The sequence below is a fragment of the Phyllobates terribilis genome, unplaced genomic scaffold (assembly GCF_046119375.1).
Source record: "Phyllobates terribilis strain yellow unplaced genomic scaffold, ASM4611937v1 Scaffold_1__5_contigs__length_1240528914, whole genome shotgun sequence".
NCBI classification, from domain to species: domain Eukaryota; kingdom Metazoa; phylum Chordata; class Amphibia; order Anura; family Dendrobatidae; genus Phyllobates; species Phyllobates terribilis.
The window spans coordinates 706,202,124-706,221,844 of NW_027362761.1; the positions used below are offsets into that span (position 1 = coordinate 706,202,124).

Here is a 19,721-nt window from a genome sequence, read left to right on the forward strand (position 1 = left end):
CCCCCACCGCCTGCTATCACACATAACTGACAGGAGCAGATACCCTAACTTTCAGTATTGTATCCTAGGCAGACCCACAGACCTCACGGTCTGCCCTGTATTTATCCTGCTACCACAGCCTTCTGCTACATCGTGACAGCACCTTCTGACTACTGCATGACCGTCTGATCCCCCAGTCAGAACCTCCTACTGCACCTAATTGGTATCCAGGATCAGAGCCTCCTACCATAGAACCATTGCTGCATAATTCATCCAGATCCTCCTGCTGCACCCTCTGTACTACCGGAATACTCGACGCACCTGTCCTCCCATGTCTGCAATACATGAAATAAGGTATATAACATAATAATTGCAGACCAATCCCACTATACCTTCAATACTAACCCTCCATTAATTTCCCAAACAGGATAAGGGGTACAACATAGACGCCAACTCGTCAGTACCACCAGAAGCACCTTGCTGCACCTTTCTCACAAGGACAGGGACAAACCAGACCCACCTGTTGCATCCCTTATAAGGACAACAACGACTATTAAACTTCAAATAGAACTCATCTACCTTAGGGTAAGTCCTTATTTTGCCGTACCTCCCGAGAACCAAGTGCCTACAATACCCAACCTACATCTTCTACGTTCCTAGGACCATATCCATCCCGGACTAGTCCACCACTATAGGTGGCTCCCTGCGGATCACGGTCCAAGCAATACAAATACCGCACGCCTCTGTCCTTGTTGCCCACCGATCGTCACAATAACAGCAGGTAAAATACAACTTCCACTAATAACGTCTAGCCATTTACTCTCAAGTTCTAATGTACTTCTCTTGCACCCCAGGTATCTAGAATATGTGAAGCCTCCCACTGACACTAGAGTCCACCGTCTAAAGAGCCTCAGGGTTACCACAAGGATACACAGACTAATCATAACAGGTAACCCACACAAATACCTAACCCATCAAGAACCGATACTTTAAGTACAGCGATACCACACCATATTACCATACCGTAACACGGTTTCTTTTTTACCAGGCCCACCCTTTTTGCTACTCAAGCACCGACTACCTCAAGACTCCATGGAAAGCCGTTTTATCCTTTAACTCAGAACCATATTTATTTATTTATTAATTTTTATCAATTTCTTATATCGTCTATTTTTAGCCCCCTTTTTTGTTTTTAAATACCTGTATCAATAAAAATACTTTTTAGTCATTCCTTCTCCCGAATCCTTCTTTTACTACCATTAGCGCGAATTTTAAACCATAGGTTATTTTATTTAGTACATCTACTATGGACACTTAGTGGTTCCTGTCCTAAAAATTCGCTGCCTTTGATAGTAAGTAGCCTAATAGCGCCTCCAATACTAACATATCTAATTGTGTTCGTGTCTATGATTTTTCTCAATTTTTCACCTTGGTTCAACATGAGGACATATTTTTTGATGATTTTTGTAATCTCATTATATTCTATGCTGTATTGTGTACTGAATGTGATATTCTTATTATCTCCCGGTTTTATTTGCAATGAGATTCTCTATTTACCAGTGTCACTTCTTTTTTCACGTTTTCTAGTGACTTTTGTCTATACCCACTTTCCGCCAACCGTTTTTGCACTATATTCATTTCTTTCTCTAATACAGAGATGTTTGAGCAATTTCTCCTTGTTCTTGGGAATATTACCCACTACATGAGCAGGGTGACAAGAACTCGCTCTGAGGATCGTATTCCTGTCTGTGTCTTTCCTGAAGAGGGTGATAAGCACTTTATTCCTGTCTTTCTCCACTGACAAAGTGACATCTAGGAAGCTGATTTTATACTTGTTGCATGTATATTTGAAATTCAGGTTGAAAGTGTTAGTGTTCATATACTGTACAAATCCTTTGGCTTCCTCCTCACTTCCCTTCCACACAAACAGAAAATCATCAATATACATGCCCATCCATTGTAATTTTTCATAGTATGGGTTCGTGGTGGAAAACATATATTTTTCTTCCCATAGGGCCATTGTAAGATTTGCCAGTGAAGGGGAAAATTCCCCCCCCATACTGACGCCTCTTTTCTAGATATAGAATTCTTTGTTGAAGGAAAAGTAGTTTTTAGTTAATAAAAAATCCACCACTTGGATAGCAAAGATCTGTACTTCTTGTTTTAAACCACTGTAATTTTTTAGGAAATATTCTAAAGCCTCCAAGCTTATTTTGTGGGGTATTGAGGGGTATAGAGCTACCACATCTGCAGTAATCCAACTCATGTCATTTTCCCAAAAATTTTCAAAGGTTTGTATCACTGATTTGGTGTCTTTAATAAACCCAGGAATGTCTTTTACCATTGGCTGCAATAGATGATCTAACCACGCTCCTAGCCTTTCTGTCAACGAGCCTATACCTGAACACAGGTGGAAAAACTTTCCTATGGATTTTAGGTAAAGCGTGGTAGATTGGTGTCACCGGGAATTGCACATATAAAAAGTCCACTAATTTTTGATCCAGGACCCCCATTGCTTTTCCCTCTTGTAATAGTTTATACATTTCCTCCTGGAATTCCCTGGTAGGATCTTTCCCTAATTTATCATAAATGTCAGTTATTCAACATATTTTGGTTACATTTATATTAAATATCTGCATCCATAACAACCACTCCTCGTCCTTTATCCGCTTTTTTATGGTAAGATTTTTATTATTCCTCAGCTTATTCAGTGCTTCAAATTCGTTTTTAGTTAAATTCCCTTTTTTCTTTTTTTTTGAGTGCAATTGTTTTTTCTAGTTGGACGAAATCTTGCTCTATTACCTCTTAAAAATGGTCAAGGACCTGTGGTCTTGATTGCACCGGATAGTAAAATGGATTGAGAATAGTGAAGCCTTCAATTCCTCTACTCTCATACCCTTCTGTTTCAGCTTCTAGTTGTCTTAAATCCACGGTGCTTTTTAACTCTTGGAAATTTGGCACAGAATTGTACAAAACATTGCTACTCTTATTATTTGTACAGGCACAATTTTGTTCCTCTTCCTCCGTAATTTCTAAAAAATGACATTTTAACATAATATTTCGAGCAAATTTGTTTACATCTAGTAGGGTCCTGAACAAATTAAATTTATTTGTGGGAGCAAAACCCATTCCTTTTGCAAGGACTGAGATTTCCTCCTCTGACAATATATAGGCAGTCAATATCTTCTTCCTCCCGTGTTTCCTCCCTACCCTGCGCCTCCGTTTTTTTGCCATAATACTTCTACGATTGTTCTGGTTACCCCTATCTATTGGTGCTTCTGTAGAATCGATAGTGTCAATGGAATTCCCTGAAGTCATGGAACCAATAGATGTGTCTGAATTTGAGAAACTAACATTCCTTTTTTGATTTTTATTTCGTTGTTCATGATTCTTTTTTAGAATTGACTTATGATGTTTCCATGTGTATACCTCATTCTTCTCATAGTTATTATAGTCTTTCTGAAATTTTAATTTCTTCATTTCTAATATCTCATTTTCCAGTTTGCCCATATCTTCACTAATTCTCCCCCTGAAATCCTCATAGTTTACATCGATTCTATTCTCAGGGGTTTGGAGAATGTTGTTAATTTCTTCCTTGGTTCTCACAATCTCCTGCTCCTCATATTTTATGATTAATTCAATCAGATTTAAAGAACATGTAGATAATATCTTGTTCCATTCACTTTCAAAGTCCCCTGGATATTTGTAAGTACAGCTTTTTCTTATTCTTAACCCTCTGGGCACCATTTTTTTTCTCAAATACATTTTTAAAAATTTCATATCAAGCCATTGTCTTATTTCCTTAGACTTCTTATGTTCCAGGCTTTTAATCAGCGTCATTAACTCATTATCTACGCCTTGTGAGGATCCACTGCTCTGACCTCCTTGAAAAAATACTGCATCAAATTTATTTTTCCTCCTGGTTTCCTCATCAGTCTGCCATTTCTCGTGTACAGTTTTTATGGGTCGCGTATTTATGTCCCCATGTTGAACCAAGATGAAAAATTGAGAAAAATCATAGACACGAACACAATTAGATATGTAGCAAAAATAGCACCCACAATTGGTTCTATGATATCACCAAGTCTGTTTGTGAAAAATCAGGATGAACAGAAGCAGACATAGTTGGAAATAAAAGGTTTTTATAGATGTGGACACACAGTGTGTCTGGGCTGTAGCCATGTAAAAAAAAAGCACAGAATTTTCTTCCTTTTCCACAGGTATAACATATAAAATAAATTCATTTATGAATTGTAATACTAAAAATGTAATATACTTGGTGGAATATGAAATGTGTAATGTCCAATATGTGGGATGTACCTCGGGCTCCTTGAAAAAAAGAATACGCAGGCACGTTTCCGAGTCCACGGGCCAACTGAAGCTGAATGGCTCGGCTGTATCTAGGCACTTTGCTAATGTTCATGGGGGGGACACATCACACTTGAAATTCTGTGCTATAGAAAAAGTTTTTAAACTGCAGAGAGGACGGGACCACAGGCGGAAAGTTTTTGGATGTTTAAACTTAAAAGGGTTGTCCAGTACTTTTAAAAATATGCCAATGTGTTTTAATGATAAATAGAAGCTTCTTTCTAATTACCTCCTGGCGCTGTTTCTGTCTGTGAGCGGTGCTATTGGTGGCCGCTCACAGGCAGCACGTGACCCCCCACTGACGTCACGTCAAGTGAGGCGTGACTCAGCACTGGGGTCCCCGCGGAGGCTGCTGGGCTGTGGGCGGGGTTATACCCCACGTCACACCCAGCATCCATCACGCGCTTTCCCAATGAATGGGGACAGGGAAAGCGCGTGGTGGATGCCGGGTGTGTCACGCGCTGGGTAACCCCACCCACAACCCAGCAGCCACCAGTGGAATGTGGAAGAGGGACCCTCTGCTGCAGCCTGGACTTGTCGTGACATCAGCGGATGTCAGAGCCGGCTGCTGCCGGGGGGTCACGTGATGCCTGTGAGCGGCAAGTGATAGCGCCTCTCACAGGCAGAAACAGCACCAGGAGGTAATTAGAAAGAAGCTTCTATTTATCATTAAAACACATTGACATATTTTTAAAAGTACTGGACAACCCCTTTAATATACAACAGTGTGTAGGGCTTAACATCAGACGAGATATGCTGTTGTGATTGAGAATGTAATCTCTCAGAGAAAACGCTAGGATCATGTTCACATTTGCCATGCCGATTTAAAAAAATCAAATATGTGGTGTGTTCTATGTGAATTGTATGTGCCTGAAAGTGATAGGTGGATGAATAATGCATAGAAAGGCTAGGACCACATTCACATTTGTCATCCTGAACTAAATAAATTAAAAGGCTCAGTTTTTCTGTGTGAAATGGCATATGTATAATAGTGATAGATAGGTGGATAAATAATGCATATGACATTGTATATAATGAACGCAGCAGCAAACAGCATTAAAACACCGCACATAGCTGCAGAGTGTCAGTGGTATTAAATTCTAAAGGAGGCAGATATAAATGCTTCAATATGTGGTCTTTGTTTCTTATGGGTTAAAAAATAAGAAAAACATGAGAAATAGAGGGCATGCATACAGATAGTTTCCATTCATTTATTGTGTGAATGTTAATCATTTTGCTTTTATATGTTACACAGAGGTGATCTATGTATAACATAAAACTGGTGTAAAATAATAGGAGGATTGCCCAGACTAATGAGAACAGGGACTAATGAAACACAGATGATGAGGACTCCAACTGGGCCGGAAAGGGGCGCTTCCTTTCCCCCCGGAAAGAAATTGTGAAACTTGGACTTCTTTATAAGACTTTTAAACAGACATACAGATGCAACTCCATGATTAAGACCTGGTTAGGTCGAAACATGTTGGTTTCTATGCCTTTTTTGCAATCATGAGTGTATCCAAACTGCCTGACCTTCTGGTTACCTGTTTTTAATATGAAGAAATAAACGGATGTTTTAAGAAACCTTGGATTTCCTGGGATCATTCGTCCAAAAAAGGTGCTGGATGCTTATTGTTTTGTGCATATCGACTTTCATCCAGTGGATCCGTGCAGCCCTGAGGACGTGGTAACCAGAGGAGGAGGTGAGCTGACAATCTCATCTTATATTATACCACGATGGGGACATTATACCAGGATGGGGGCATTATTATTATTATTTATTTATATAGCGCCATTGATTCCATGGCGCTGTACATAAGAAAGGGTTATATACCAAATACAGATATCACTTACAGTAAACTAACTAACAGTGATAGACGGGTACAGAGGGAAGAGGACCCTGCCCTTGCAGGCTTACATTCTACAGGAACCGGGAAGGAGACAGTAGGTTGGGGGTGGCAGCAAGCAAGGTTATGGCAGGCTGTAAGCTTGTTTGAAGAGATGGGTTTTCAGGTATAGTCTGAAGGATCCAAATGTGGAGGCTAATCGGACGTGTGGAGGCTAATTGGAAGTGTGGAGGCACAGAATTTCATAGGATGGGAGATATTCGGGATAAATCTTGAAGGCGATTGGCTTAGGAACGAATAAGTGTGGAGGAGAGAAGGAGGTCTTGGGAGGACCGAAGATTACGTAAGGGAATATAGCGGGAGATTAGTTCAGAGATGTACAGAGGAGAAAGGTTATGGATGGCTTTGTAGGTCAGTGTTAGTAGTTTGAACTGGATACGCTGGGCAATTGAGAGCCAGTGAAGGGATTTGCAAAGGGGGGTAGCAGAGGAGTAGCGAGGAGAAAGATGAACTAGTCGCACAGCAGAGTTGAGGATGGACTGGAGGGGTGCAAGAGTGTTAGCAGGTAGACCACAGAGGAGGATGTTGCAGTAGTCAAGGCGAGAGATGATGAAAGCATGCACAAGCAGTTTAGTAGATTGAGGGTTGAGGAAAGGACGGATTCTGGAACTATTTTTGAGCTGGAGGCGACAGGAGGTGGCAAGAGCTTGGATGTGGGGTTTGAAGGACAGGGCAGAGTCAAGGGTTACTCCGAGGCAGCGAACTGCCGGTACAGGGGAAAGTGTGATGTCATTTATTGTGATAGAAAGATCAGGTGGGGAAGATATGCAAGATGGGGGGGAAAGATGATGAGTTCAGTTTTGTCCACATTGAGTTTGAGGAAGCGAGAGGAGAAGAAGGAGGATATGGCTGATAGACATGCTGAGAATCTGGATAGCAGATAGGTGACAAATGGGCCAGAGAGGTAGATCTGGGTGTCATCAGCGCACAGATGGTACTGGAAGCCATGGGATTTTATGAGCTGTCCCAGGCCAAGGGTATAGATGAAGAAGAGTACGGGTCCTAGGACAGAGTCTTGAGGGACTCCAACAGAGAGGGGGCGGGATGAGGAGGTAGTGTGGGAGTGGGAGACGCTAAATGTGCGGTTAGAGAGGTATGAGGAGATCCAAGATAGGGCAAGGGCTTTGACGCTCTGTCAATCTGTAGTAGTCGATCTGTAGTAGGAGGCAGTGGTCAACTGTGTCGAAGGCAGAGGACAGGTCAAAAAGGAGTACAGAAAATTATCTGTTAGCTTTGGCTGTAAGTAAGTCATTAGTAATTTTGGTAAGGGCAGTTTCGGTGGAATGGTGGGGGCGGAAGCCAGATTGTTGGTTGTGTTATAACACATTTGGGACATTATACCAGGATGGGGACATTATACCTGAATGGGGGACATTATACCAGGATGGGGGCATTATACCAGGATGGGGACATTATAACAAAATGGGTATATTATACCAGGATGGGGGCATTATACCAGGGTCTGGACATTATACCAGGATGGAGGACATTATACAAGAAAGGGGGCATTATACCAGAATATTGGAAATTATACCAGAATGGGGACATTATACCAGGATGGAGGACATTATAAGAGAATGGGGGAAATTATACCAGAATAGGGACATTGTACTATGATGGGGAAATCATACAATGTGATTTTCTGGTTTTTATTTTTAGATTCTGTTTCTCACAGTTGAAGTGTACCTACGATAAAAAATTACAGATCTCTCCATTCTTTATAGGTGGGAAAGCTTGCAAAATCGGCAGTGTATTATTACTGTATCAAATACTTATTTTCCCCACTGCATATATAAAGACTAATGCAAGGAGCAGTAGCAATTCAGTTTCAGAAGCAAACTCATTGAGAACAAAATGACATATCAATGATCAAATGAAACCTTAATCATTAACCAAATGAGGATGGATTCCAAATCACCCCAAAGTACAAAAGTGAAACAATAGGAGGGTTCAACATGCCGATGTTTGGGGAAGCTCCTCATGAGATGGCAAATGGTGTCCTGTGGGATCTCCTCCCAGACCGGGAGCATTAGTGAGCTCCTGGACAATCTGTGGCATCAGATACATAATGTCCCAGATGTTCTCAATTACATACATAAAGTAAAACCGAAATAAATGAACTGGAGTAATAGTTGGTATACATGCAATGTGTAGGAGCATGTTCACACTGGCCCTTAAACAGACAAAACCTAAGATAGAAACAATGCTATGTTATTTATATGCACTATTGCTTTTTACTTACTTATAGCAGGGTATTTGTTCAGTTTGTTTCTATCTGTTTAGTGGCCACTGTGAACATGTTCCTACATGTCGCATGTATATCAACTTATATTCCAGTTCATTTCTTTCGGTTTTGCTTTAGTTTCTTGCACTCAGTGCATGTAAGGGTGTGGCCTCCCTTTCTTTGAGCTGGGCATTAAGTTTATATAGCTTCCCATTGCTGGGTGTCCATAGTTTGGTCCCTGTCCTGCTTTGCTGTTATCCACATTGAAGTAATTTTTGACACATGGTAAGGTCTTAATACTATAGGTTAGGACTGTCCCGTCTGGATACACCTTGGAGCTGGTGGGATGGCTTTTACGCTTTGTTTGATCAAAAATAGTGTTTAGCAAGTACTAGTGATGAGCGAGCATGCTCGCCACTACTCGAGATGCTCGGAGCTCGCCGAGTACTTGCGCGATGCTCGGGCGGGAGCTCGGGTCCCCGTCCTGCATGTTTGGCGCTATTTAGAGCACCAATCATGCAGGGATTGTCTGCCACTCACTGTAATGTCACAGCCATGGTGGTTGTGGCATTACAGTGATTGCCCAAATCGATGGGAACAGTGCTCACAGTGAAACATGAAAAGCCGGCAATTCATCAGCGGCATACACCGGTACCCGACAATTTAGAACAGAAAGAATAGAGCATCACACATAGATTAGATAGATAGAAACATGTCAGTCACCATATATAATACGTACAGTGACAGTGTTGATTACTGTACTTGTCATTTAGTGTTAAAATAAAGGATTCATTAAAAAAAAAAATTGGCGTGGGGTTCCCCGTAATTTTAGTCTCTAGCGGAGGTTAAGCAGACGGCTGGGGCAGATGTTTGAAGCCTGGGAAGGGGTAATACCCACGGAGCTTCCCAGGCTACTAATATCAGTCCCCAGCTGAATACCTAGCCTTTACTAGCTATTAAAATGGGGGACCCAAAAAAAAATGACGCGGGGTCCCCCCTATTTTAATAGCTAGCAAAGGCTAGGCAGACAGCTGGGGGCTGATATTAATAGCCCAGGAAGTGTGCCATGAATATTGACCCCCTCCCAGGCTAGAAACACCAGCCGTCAGCCGCCCCAGAAATGGCGCATCCATAGGATGCGCCAATTCTGGCACTTAGCCTCGCTCTTCCCACTGCCCTGTAGCGGTGGCAGTGGGGTAATAGGGCTGGGGTTGATGTCAGCTTATAATGCCTGCTGACATGAAGCCCAGGTTAGTAATGGAGAGGCGTCTATAAGACACCCCCATTACTAACCCCATAGTGAAAGTTAAAAAAAAACACCAACACCCAGAATAAAGTCCTTTAATTGAAATAAAGACACAATTCTTTAATGTTCTAAATTAAACTCTACTTACCGTCATGCCCATTCCAGCTGAAGCCAACGAACTCCTGCAATAAAAGTAAAATAATAAACCAACCTCATCCTTACCTTTCCATGGTTCCCAGGACGGCTTCAGCTCTGCTACATTGACATGACAGGCTGGATCGCAGCAGAACGCTGCCATCCAGCTTGCCATGCTGCAGACACTGAGAAGCTCCTCAGTGAAGCTCCTCAGTGTCTAGCTGTGACGGCATCCAGATGAACCGAGTTCATGTCCAATGAACTCAGCTCACCTCATGCACGTCACTGACAGCGTGAGAGACTTCTCCTGCGCATGCAGTGCCGGCAAATGACGTCACCGCTTGAGCAGGAGAATTTTCCCACGCTGGGATGGCATTGAGATGGCAGGCTGGATGGTAGCTGAACACAGCCATCTAGCATGCCATCATTCAGAGACACTGCGGAGCGCAGGCAATGTCTCTGAAGGATGAGAAGCTGGATGGCAGCGTTCTGCTACCATACAGCCTGCCATCTCAATGCCATCCCAGCGTAGGAGAATTCTCCTGCTCAAGCGGTGACGTAATTTGCCGGCACGGCATGTGCAGGAGAATTCTCCCACGCTGTCAGTGACGTGCATGAGGTGAGCTGAGTTCATTGGACATGAACTCGGCTCATCTGGATACCATCACAGCGAGACACTGAGGAGCGCAAGCATGCCTGCTCTTCTCAGTGTCTGCGGCATGGCAAGCTGGATGGCAGCTTTCTGCTGCGATCCAGCCTGTCATGTCAATGTAGCAGAGCTGAAGCCGTCCTGGGAACCATGCAAAGATAAGGATGAGGTTGGTTTATTATTTTACTTTTATTGCAGAAGACATTGGCTTCAGCTGGAATGGGCAATACGGTAAGTAGAGTTTAATTTAGAACATTAAAGGAATGTGTGTTTATTTCAATTAAAGGACTTTATTCTGGGTGTTGTGCTTTTTTTAAATACTTTACTAGAAATTCATGGCGGTCATGTCTAATATTGGTGTGACCCCATGAATTTCGGGCTTAGGGCCAGCTGATAATACCAAGCTGGCCCTAACCCCTTTATTACCCAGTGAGCCACCGCACCAGGGCCCTGGACGAGTTGGGTACAGCGCCAGAAGGTGGCGCTTGTATGAACGCGCCATTTTCTGGGGTGGCTGCGGACTGCAATTTGCAGCGGGGGGGGGGGGGGCAGAAAGCTTGGGCCTCCCTGCACTGCGGATTCCAGCCCCCAGCTGACTAGTTGTACCTGGCTGGACACAAAAATAGGGCGAAGCCCCACGTATTTTTTTTTTAATTATTTCATGAAATTCATGAAATAATTAAAAAAAAAAAGGGCTTCCCTATATTGTTGTGTCCGGCCAGGTACAAATAGGCAGCTGGGAGTTGGGGGCAGCCCGTTCCTGGATGCTGTACCTGGCTGGCATACAAAAATATGGCGAAGCCCATGTCAAAATTTTTGGAAAAAATTAATTAAAAAATAAAATAAAAAATAATAATTTAGGGACTGCATCTTTATTAACCCATCAAGCGGAGGGTTTAATAAAGATGCAGTCCCTAAATGTGTTTTTTTTTTAAACTTTAATGAATTTTTCACCAAAAATTTGAAGTGGCCTTCGCCATATTTTTGTGTCCAGCCAGGTACAGCAGGCAGGAACGGGCTGCCCCCAACCCCCAGATGCCTATTTGTACCTGGCTTGAAACAAAAATACAGGGAAGCCCTTTTTTTAATTATTTCATGAATTTCATGAAATAATTTAAAAGAAATTGACGTGGGGCTTCGCCCTATTTTTGTGTCCAGCCAGGTACAACTAAGCAGCTGGGGGCTGGAATCCGCAGCGTAGGGTGGCCCAAGCTTTCTTGGCCCCCCCCCTGCTGCAAATTGCAGTCCACAGCCACCCCAGAAAATGGCGCGTTCATAGAAGCGCTACCTTCTGGCGCTGTACCCAACTCATCCAGGGCCCTGGTGCAGTGGCTCACTGGGTAATAAAGGGGTTAGGGCCAGCTTGGTATTATCAGCTGGCCCTAAGCCTGAAATTCATGGGGTCATGCCAATATTAGACATGACCGCCATGAATTTCCAGTAAAGTATTTAAAAAAAACACAACACCCAGAATAAAGTCCTTTAATTGAAATAAACACACATTCCTTTAATGTTCTAAATTAAACTCTACTTACTGTATTGCCCATTCCAGCTGAAGCCAATGTCTTCTGCAATAAAAGTAAAATAATAAACCAACCTCATCCTTACCTTTCAATGGTTCCCAGGACGGCTTCAGCTCTGCTACATTGACATGACAGGCCGGATCGCAGCAGAAAGCTGCCATCCAGCTTACCATGCCGCAGACACTGAGAAGAGCAGGCATGCTTGCGCTCCTCAGTGTCTTGCTGTGACGGCATCCAGATGAGCCGAGTTCATGTCCAATGAACTCAGCTCACCTCATGCACGTCACTGACAGCGTGGGAGAATTCTCCTGCGCATGTGGTGCAGGCAAATGACGTCACCTCTTGAGCAGGAGAATTCTCCCACGCTGGGATGGCATTGAGATGGCAGGCTGGATGGTAGCAGAACGCTGCCATCCAGCTTCTCATCCTTCAGAGACATTGCCTGCGCTCCGCAGTGTCTCTGAAGGATGGCATGCTGGATGGCAGCGTTCTGCTACCATCCAGCCTGCCATCTCAATGCCATCCCAGCGTGGGAAAATTCTCCTGCTCAAGCGGTGACGTTATTTTCTGGCACCGCATGCGCAGGAGAATTCTCCCACGCTGTCAGGGACGTGCATGAGGTGAGCTGAGTTCATTGGACATGAACTCTGCTCATCTGGATGCCGTCACAGCGAGACACTGAGGAGCTTCACTTAGTGCTGGATGGCAGCATTCTGCTGCGATCAAGCCTGTCATGTCAATGTAGCAGAGCTGAAGCCGTCCTGGGAACCATGGAAAGGTAAGGATGAGGTTGGTTTATTATTTTACTTTTATTGCAGGAGATCGTTGGCTTCAGCTGGAATGGGCGTGACGGTAAGTAGAGTTTACTTTAGAACATTAAAGAATGTGTCTTTATTTAAATTAAAGGACTTTATTCTGGGAGTTTGTGTTTTTTTAACTTTCACTATGGGGTTAGTAATGGGAGTGTCTTATAGACGCCTCTCCATTACTAACCTGGGCTTGATGTCAGCTGGCATTAAGCTGACATCAACCCCAGCCCTATTACCCCACTGCCACCGCTACAGGGCAGTTGGAAGAGCGAGGCTAAGTGCTAGAATTGGCGCATCCTATGCATGCGCCATTTCTGGGGCGGCTGACGGCTGGTCTTTCTAGCCAGGGAGGGGGCCAATATTCATGGCACCCTTCCTGGGCTATTAATATCAGCCCCCAGCTGTCTGCCTAGCCTTTGCTAGCTATTAAAATAGGGGGAACCCACGTCATTTTTTTTGGGGGGTCCCCCATTTTAATAGCTAGTAAATGCTAGGTATTCAGCTGGGGGCTGATATTAGTAGCCTGTGAAGCTTCGTGGGTATTACCCCTTTCCCAGGCTTCAAACATCTGCTTCAGCCGTCTGCTTAACCTCCGCTAGAGACTAAAATTACGGGGAACCCCACGCCAATTTTTTTTTTTAAATAAATCCTTTATTTTAACACTAATTGACAAGAACAGTAACCAACACTGTCACTGTACTTATTATATATGTGACTGCTATGTTTCTATCTATCTAATCTATGTGTGATGCTCTATTCTTTCTGTTCTAAATTGCCGGGTACCGGTGTATGCCGCTGATGAATTGCCGGCCGGCTTTTTAAAAGACACGGGTGCATGAAAATCGGAGGGCACTAGTGTGTTCCAAGTGCCCTGCTTTGTTTTTCATGTACCCTCCTATATACCCTACCTGCCTATATATTGTGCCTGCCTGCCTGACATTTAATTGAGCACTGTTCCCATCGATTTGGGCAATTTTTGACCTTCTGCAGACCGCCGGGGGGGGGGGGGACAGCCAGAAAAATGCTCGAGTTTCCCATAGACTTACATTGGGCTCGTTGCGCGGGTCGAGCACCCGAGTATTCCAAGGTGCTCGACCCGAGCTTCGAGCACCCGAGCATTTTAGTGCTCGCTCATCACTACTATGTACTTAATGTTATTTATATGCACTATTGCTTTTTACTTATTGCAGGGTATATGTTCATTTTGTTTCTATCTTAGGTTTTAACTTGCAGGCCAACTGCGTCTCTGATAGGCACTGCACACAGACTGTTCGCACTTTTTCCTATTTGCGTCAAACCTCTTTTATCTATTACTTTTACCCCACCAAAAAAGTGTCTATAAGGAACAGTGTATTGGTCAAGAAGACTGTTATGCCAGTGGCCAACTACAGCATCATTATCTGGTGCAGAGCATTGATGAATAATAGTTACAAGAGACAAATATGTGGGTAAATTTATAAGAATATATACTTCAAGTACACATATATATATACTATATTAATTTAGAAACAAATAAATAACCCAACTAAGGACCAAAAAATGGAAAAAAGGGGACAGTCGCAGACATAATATATGAAAGAACCAAAGAAAAAACTTCAAAACAAAAGTCCAATAGATAATATAGAAATATTTTATTCATCAGTTTAGTACAGGTAACAAACAAAGGGGTTTAAAATCAATGACAAGAAAAAGGGGCGCCACAGCAGGAATATAAAGAGGGAAACTGTCGTCCTGATTATAACATGATCACCTATACTATAATAGCCATTACAAGGTGCTTGATTACTTCATAAATAATTCATAAAGTGCTTAGTGCTTAATGTATCAGTAAATCATGCATAAATGATTCCATAAAGTGCCCAATACAGAATATGTCAAATGAGACATAAACTAGGTAATAATATATAGATATAAACTTATGGCATTACAATAATACAAAGTTTGATCGTGCATCATAAGAATAGCATAGTATATAGCCCTGTGACATAGATCATGGAGCAATATTACCGCTGGTAAAAGCCTTAATAGTATGGCATGGAAGTCAGAAAAGTTTATTAAATACTCACAGCCTAATAACTATGACTCCTGCTCCACAATGGTGCCCACCCCAACGCACGTTTTGGCGTCCAGCTTTCGTCAGGGAGTGGCATCATTGGGCAGTATCAGGGTTTAAGAAGCCAGATAGGGCCAATAGAAAACCAAAGGTGTGTCCCATATCAACAAATAGTACTGGGGGTGCTTGGTGCGATGCATGACACACACCGGCGCTCCCAGGTAGTCACGGCAACCCGTCATGTGACCGGCAATGCTGCGAGCACATGACCGATCATAAGGCCAGCCATGTGATCGGATGTTACAGGGCACATAGAGATACGGCCCGCGAGGCAAACCCGGGGACCGCAGCTGTCATGCGTACCACCCATCCAGTAAGTATATGTGTCATGTGCAACACAAAGGGAAGAGGGGGAAGGAAGCCCAGACTCTAGGGAAAGAGGAGAGTGGAGACCTCCTAGGCTGATCTGATATCACCCTGTCTCCCCTACCGTCCCTGTATTGGTTCTTCACCAATCGTCGCACGGGAACCTATCCCTGTATTTCCCTAGCACTTGGCCCTGGATAAGGAAGGGGGGATGAAAACTAGTCGATCCCCACTAACAACTGAAGACAACAAGGTAGACAGACACAGGGGAAAGATAACTTAGCTTGAGCTGACTTCAGAGAGATAACATACAGGTCCTCTTAGCACCAGAGAGGAAGAAAACAGACTGCACTCGCTCCAAGCTTTCACAAGGAAACATGTGAATATCACATGCACTGCCCTGTAGCAAAGTGAAACTATTTAAACACCCAGGAAAGGGTGTCAATTAGAGCAGCAGGTAGCTGCTGGGTCCTAGAGTGAAACAACTAAGAAAGTGTCTGTAATACCAAATTAAGAGATCATCTGCAACCAACTGCAGGACGACTGTCTGTCACATCTGGCACACCCATGACAGTATCCTCTCCTCTACGAGTGGCCCCAGACACTCAGGACCAGGTTTCTCAAGATAAGAGGTGTGGAACGAACGAACCAACCTGAGAGCGTTCACCTCTGATGCTGAAACCCACATCATCTCCTCTGGACCATAACCCTTCCAGTGCACCAGATATTGTAGTGAACGACATTGGAGACGCGAATCTACAATCTTCGAAGTCTGAAACTCCAGATTACCATCAATCATTACTGGGGGCGGCGGTGAGGGCTCAAGAGGTTCCACATATTTCTTGAGTAAGGACCTGTGAACAACATTGTGGACCTTAAGGGCCTGAGGAAGCTCAAGATGAAATCCTGCTGGGTTAATGATGGCGGATATTTTATAGGGACCAATAAACCTAGGTCCAAGCTTCCAGGAAGGGACTTTCAACTTAATATTCCTGGTAGACAATCACACAAAGTCATTCACGCTTAGGTCTGAACCTGGCAAGCGTTTTCTGTCAGCCATGCATTTATACCTATCTCCCATTATCTTAAAATTACTCAGCATCCCCCGCCACACCGAGGAGAGGGAAGAAGTAAAACGTTCCTCCTCAGGAACTCCTGAAGCTCCTCCCCCACTAAAGGTACCAAACTGTGGATGGTAACCGTATGCTCCAAAGAACGGTGACCTGCCAATGGATTCTTGACGATTATTATTAATGGCAAATTCTGCCAGCGGTAAGTAGGATGCACAATCCTCCTGATTTTTGGAGACGAAACACTTGAGGTAGGTCTCCAAATTCTGACTGACACGCTCGGTCTGTCCATTCGACTGTGGAAAGCAGAGGAAAAGGACATCTGCACCCCCAGTCCAGAACAGAATGCTTTCCACAACTTGGAAACAAACTGGGCCTCCCGATCTGACAGCACATCGGAGGGAACCCCGTGAAACTTCACAATTTCATTTATAAACACCTGAGCAAGTGTCTTGGCATTTGGAAGTGCTGGTAATGCGACGAAGTGAACTATTTTACTGAACCTACAGTGGGGGAAATAAGTATTTGATCCCTTACGATCATTAAGATTTTGAGGCTGACGCTTGGCAACTCGGAGCTTCAACTCCCTCCATAAGTTTTCTATGGAATTAAGGTCTGGAGACTGGCTGGGCCACTCCATGACCTTAATGTGCTTCTTTTTGAGCCACTCCTTTGTTGCCTTGGCTGTAAGTTTTGGGTCATTGTCTTGCTGGAAGACCCAGCCACGACCCATTTTTAATGTCTTGGCGGAGGGAAGGAGGTTGTCACTCAGGATTTTACAGTACATGGCTCCATCCATTCTCCCATTGATGCGGTGAAGTAGTCCTGTGCCCTTAGCAGAGAAACACCCCCAAAACATAATGTTTCCACCTCCATGCTTGACAGTGGGGACGGTGTTCTTTGGGTCATAGGCAGCATTTCTCTTCCTCCAACCACGGCGAGTTGAGTTAATGCCAAAGAGCTCAATTTTTGTCTCATCTGACCAAAGGACCTTCTCCCAATAACTCACAAAATCATCCAGGTGTTCATTGGCAAACTTCAGACGGGCCTACACATGTGCCTTTTTGAACAGGGGGACCTTGCGGGCACTGCAGGATTTTAATCCTTTAAGGAGTAATCTGTTACCAATGGTTTTCTTGGTGACTGTGGTCCGAGCAGCCTTGAGATCATTAACAAGATGTCCCGTCCCCCCCCCCGTGTAGTTTCAGGCTGATCTCTCACCTTCCTCATAATCACGGATACCCCACAAAGTGAGATTTTGCATGGTAGCCCAGATCGATGTTGATTGACAGTTATTTTGTATTTCTTCCATTTTCTTACTATTGCACAAACAGTTGTCTCCTTCTCACCTAGCTTCTTACTTATGGTTCTGTAGCCCATTCCAGCTTTGTTCAGATCTATGATCTTGTCCCTGACATCATTAGAAAGCTCTTTGGTCTTGCCCATGTTGTAGAGGTTAGAGTCTGACTGATTAATTGAGTCTGTGGACAGGAGTATTTTATACAGGTGACTGCCTGTATAAAAGACTCCTGTGGGAGTCTTTAATGCAGGTAATGAGTTGATTAGGAACGTCTAACTGGTCTGTAGGAGCCAAAACTCATAATGGTTTGTAGGGGATCAAATACTTATTTCTCACTGCAAAATGCAAATACATTTATCTAATTTATACAATGTGATTTTCTTGATTTTTTTTTTTGGATATTCTATCTCTCAATGTTAAAATTAACCTACCCTTAAAATTATAGACTGTTCATGTCTTTGTCAGTGGGCAAACTTACAGCGGCACAGATTAGATGGTACACAATAACCTTCCTGGAGGGCAAGAGGCAGGAGCATCCCCCTGAGCCTCCAACACCTCATCCTCCAGTTCAGGATATAATGCCGAAATGACTACCCCCTTCTGTAATATCGGGGCAGGGTTCTCATGGTCACCGCCACCAGGGAAGCTCCGGGACAAAGCATCAGCCTTGACATTTTTGACCCATGGACGAAAAGTGACAACAAAATTTAACCTAGTAAAAAACAGGGACCATCTGGCTTGCCTAGGGTTGAGACGTTTAGCTGACTGGAGATATGGCAGGTTCTTATGGTCAGTAATAACAGTAATAGGATAGACAGCCCCCCCCCCAACCAATGTCGCCATTCTTCGAACACCAATTTGATCGCCAAAAGTTCCCTATTACCCATGTTATAATTTCTCTCAGCCAAAGACAATTTTTTTTAGAAAAGAAGGCGCATGGACGCCATTTACCAGGGGACAGAACCTGAAACACAGCCCCAACCCCCACAACCGACGTATCAACTTCTACAATAAAGGGTTAGGAAACATTGCGTTGACTGAGTATAGGAGCAGTGGCAAAATAATTCTGTAAGGAAGAAAAAGCCTGGAGGGAGGCATCTGACCATTTGGAAAAATCAGACGCCTTCTTAGTCATGTCAGTAAGCGGTTTACAATTACTGAGTAATTTTGGATGAATTTCCGGTAAAAATTAGTAAAGCCCAGAAAACGTTGTAGAGCCTTCAGGTTCTCAGGACGGTCCCAATCAAGGACTGCACGGATCTTTTCCAGATCCATCCGAAAACTCAAAGATGACAACAAGTACCTCAAAAACTGCACCTCCTGAACAACGAAAACACATTTTTCTAGTTTGGCATATAGTTTGTTATCCCTTAATATCTGGAGCACCTGTTTAACATACCCCAGATGTGTCTCAAAATCAGGTGAGTAAACCAAAATATCATCCAGATAGACCACCAGAAACCTCCCCACCAAATGATGGAAAATATAATTTATGAAATGCTGGAACACCACAGGTGCATTGGTCAAAACGAAAGGCATAACCAGACTCTCGAAATGCCCTTCAGGGGTATTGAACGCTGGTTTCCATTCATCCCCTTCTCTGATTCTAACCAGATTGTTGGCTCCCCTTAAATCAAACTTGGAGAATACCTTAGTTCTTACAACCTGGCTGAAAAAATCTGGAATCAGAGGAAGAGGGTATGGATCTCTGATGGTAATTTGATTTAATTCCCGGAAATCTGAACGGGACGTAGAGAGCCATCTTTTTTTCTTCACAGAGAAGAACCCTGCCGCCACAGGTGAAGATGAGGGCCTAATGTGTCCCTTCTCCAGACTTTCCGCAATGAAATCCTTCAAGACTTGTCTCTCAGGGCCAGAAAGATTATACAGTCTGGACTTCGGTAGTTTAGCTCCGGGGGTCAGGTTAATAGGACAGTCATATGCACGATGAGGAGGCAAATCCTGACACCCCCTCTCAGAAAAAACTTCCTCAAAACCAGACAGAAAAGAAGGTAATATTTCTGACGAAGCCATTTCCGGGCGAAACGCGCGTCGAGGCTGCCTTGCACTCCTGGCATTCTCTTTCACGCTG

At 43.6% G+C, this 19,721-nt stretch overlaps 1 long non-coding RNA gene across 1 annotated transcript; it reads left to right on the forward strand.

The window, feature by feature from the left end:
• Positions 1-637: 637 nt before the first annotated feature.
• Positions 638-1,234, forward strand: LOC141170264 (uncharacterized). The gene is made up of 3 exons (XR_012252313.1): positions 638-760; positions 834-928; positions 1,028-1,234. It is a non-coding gene; the product is annotated as an uncharacterized lncRNA (long non-coding RNA).
• The last annotated feature ends 18,487 nt before the right edge of the window (positions 1,235-19,721 follow it).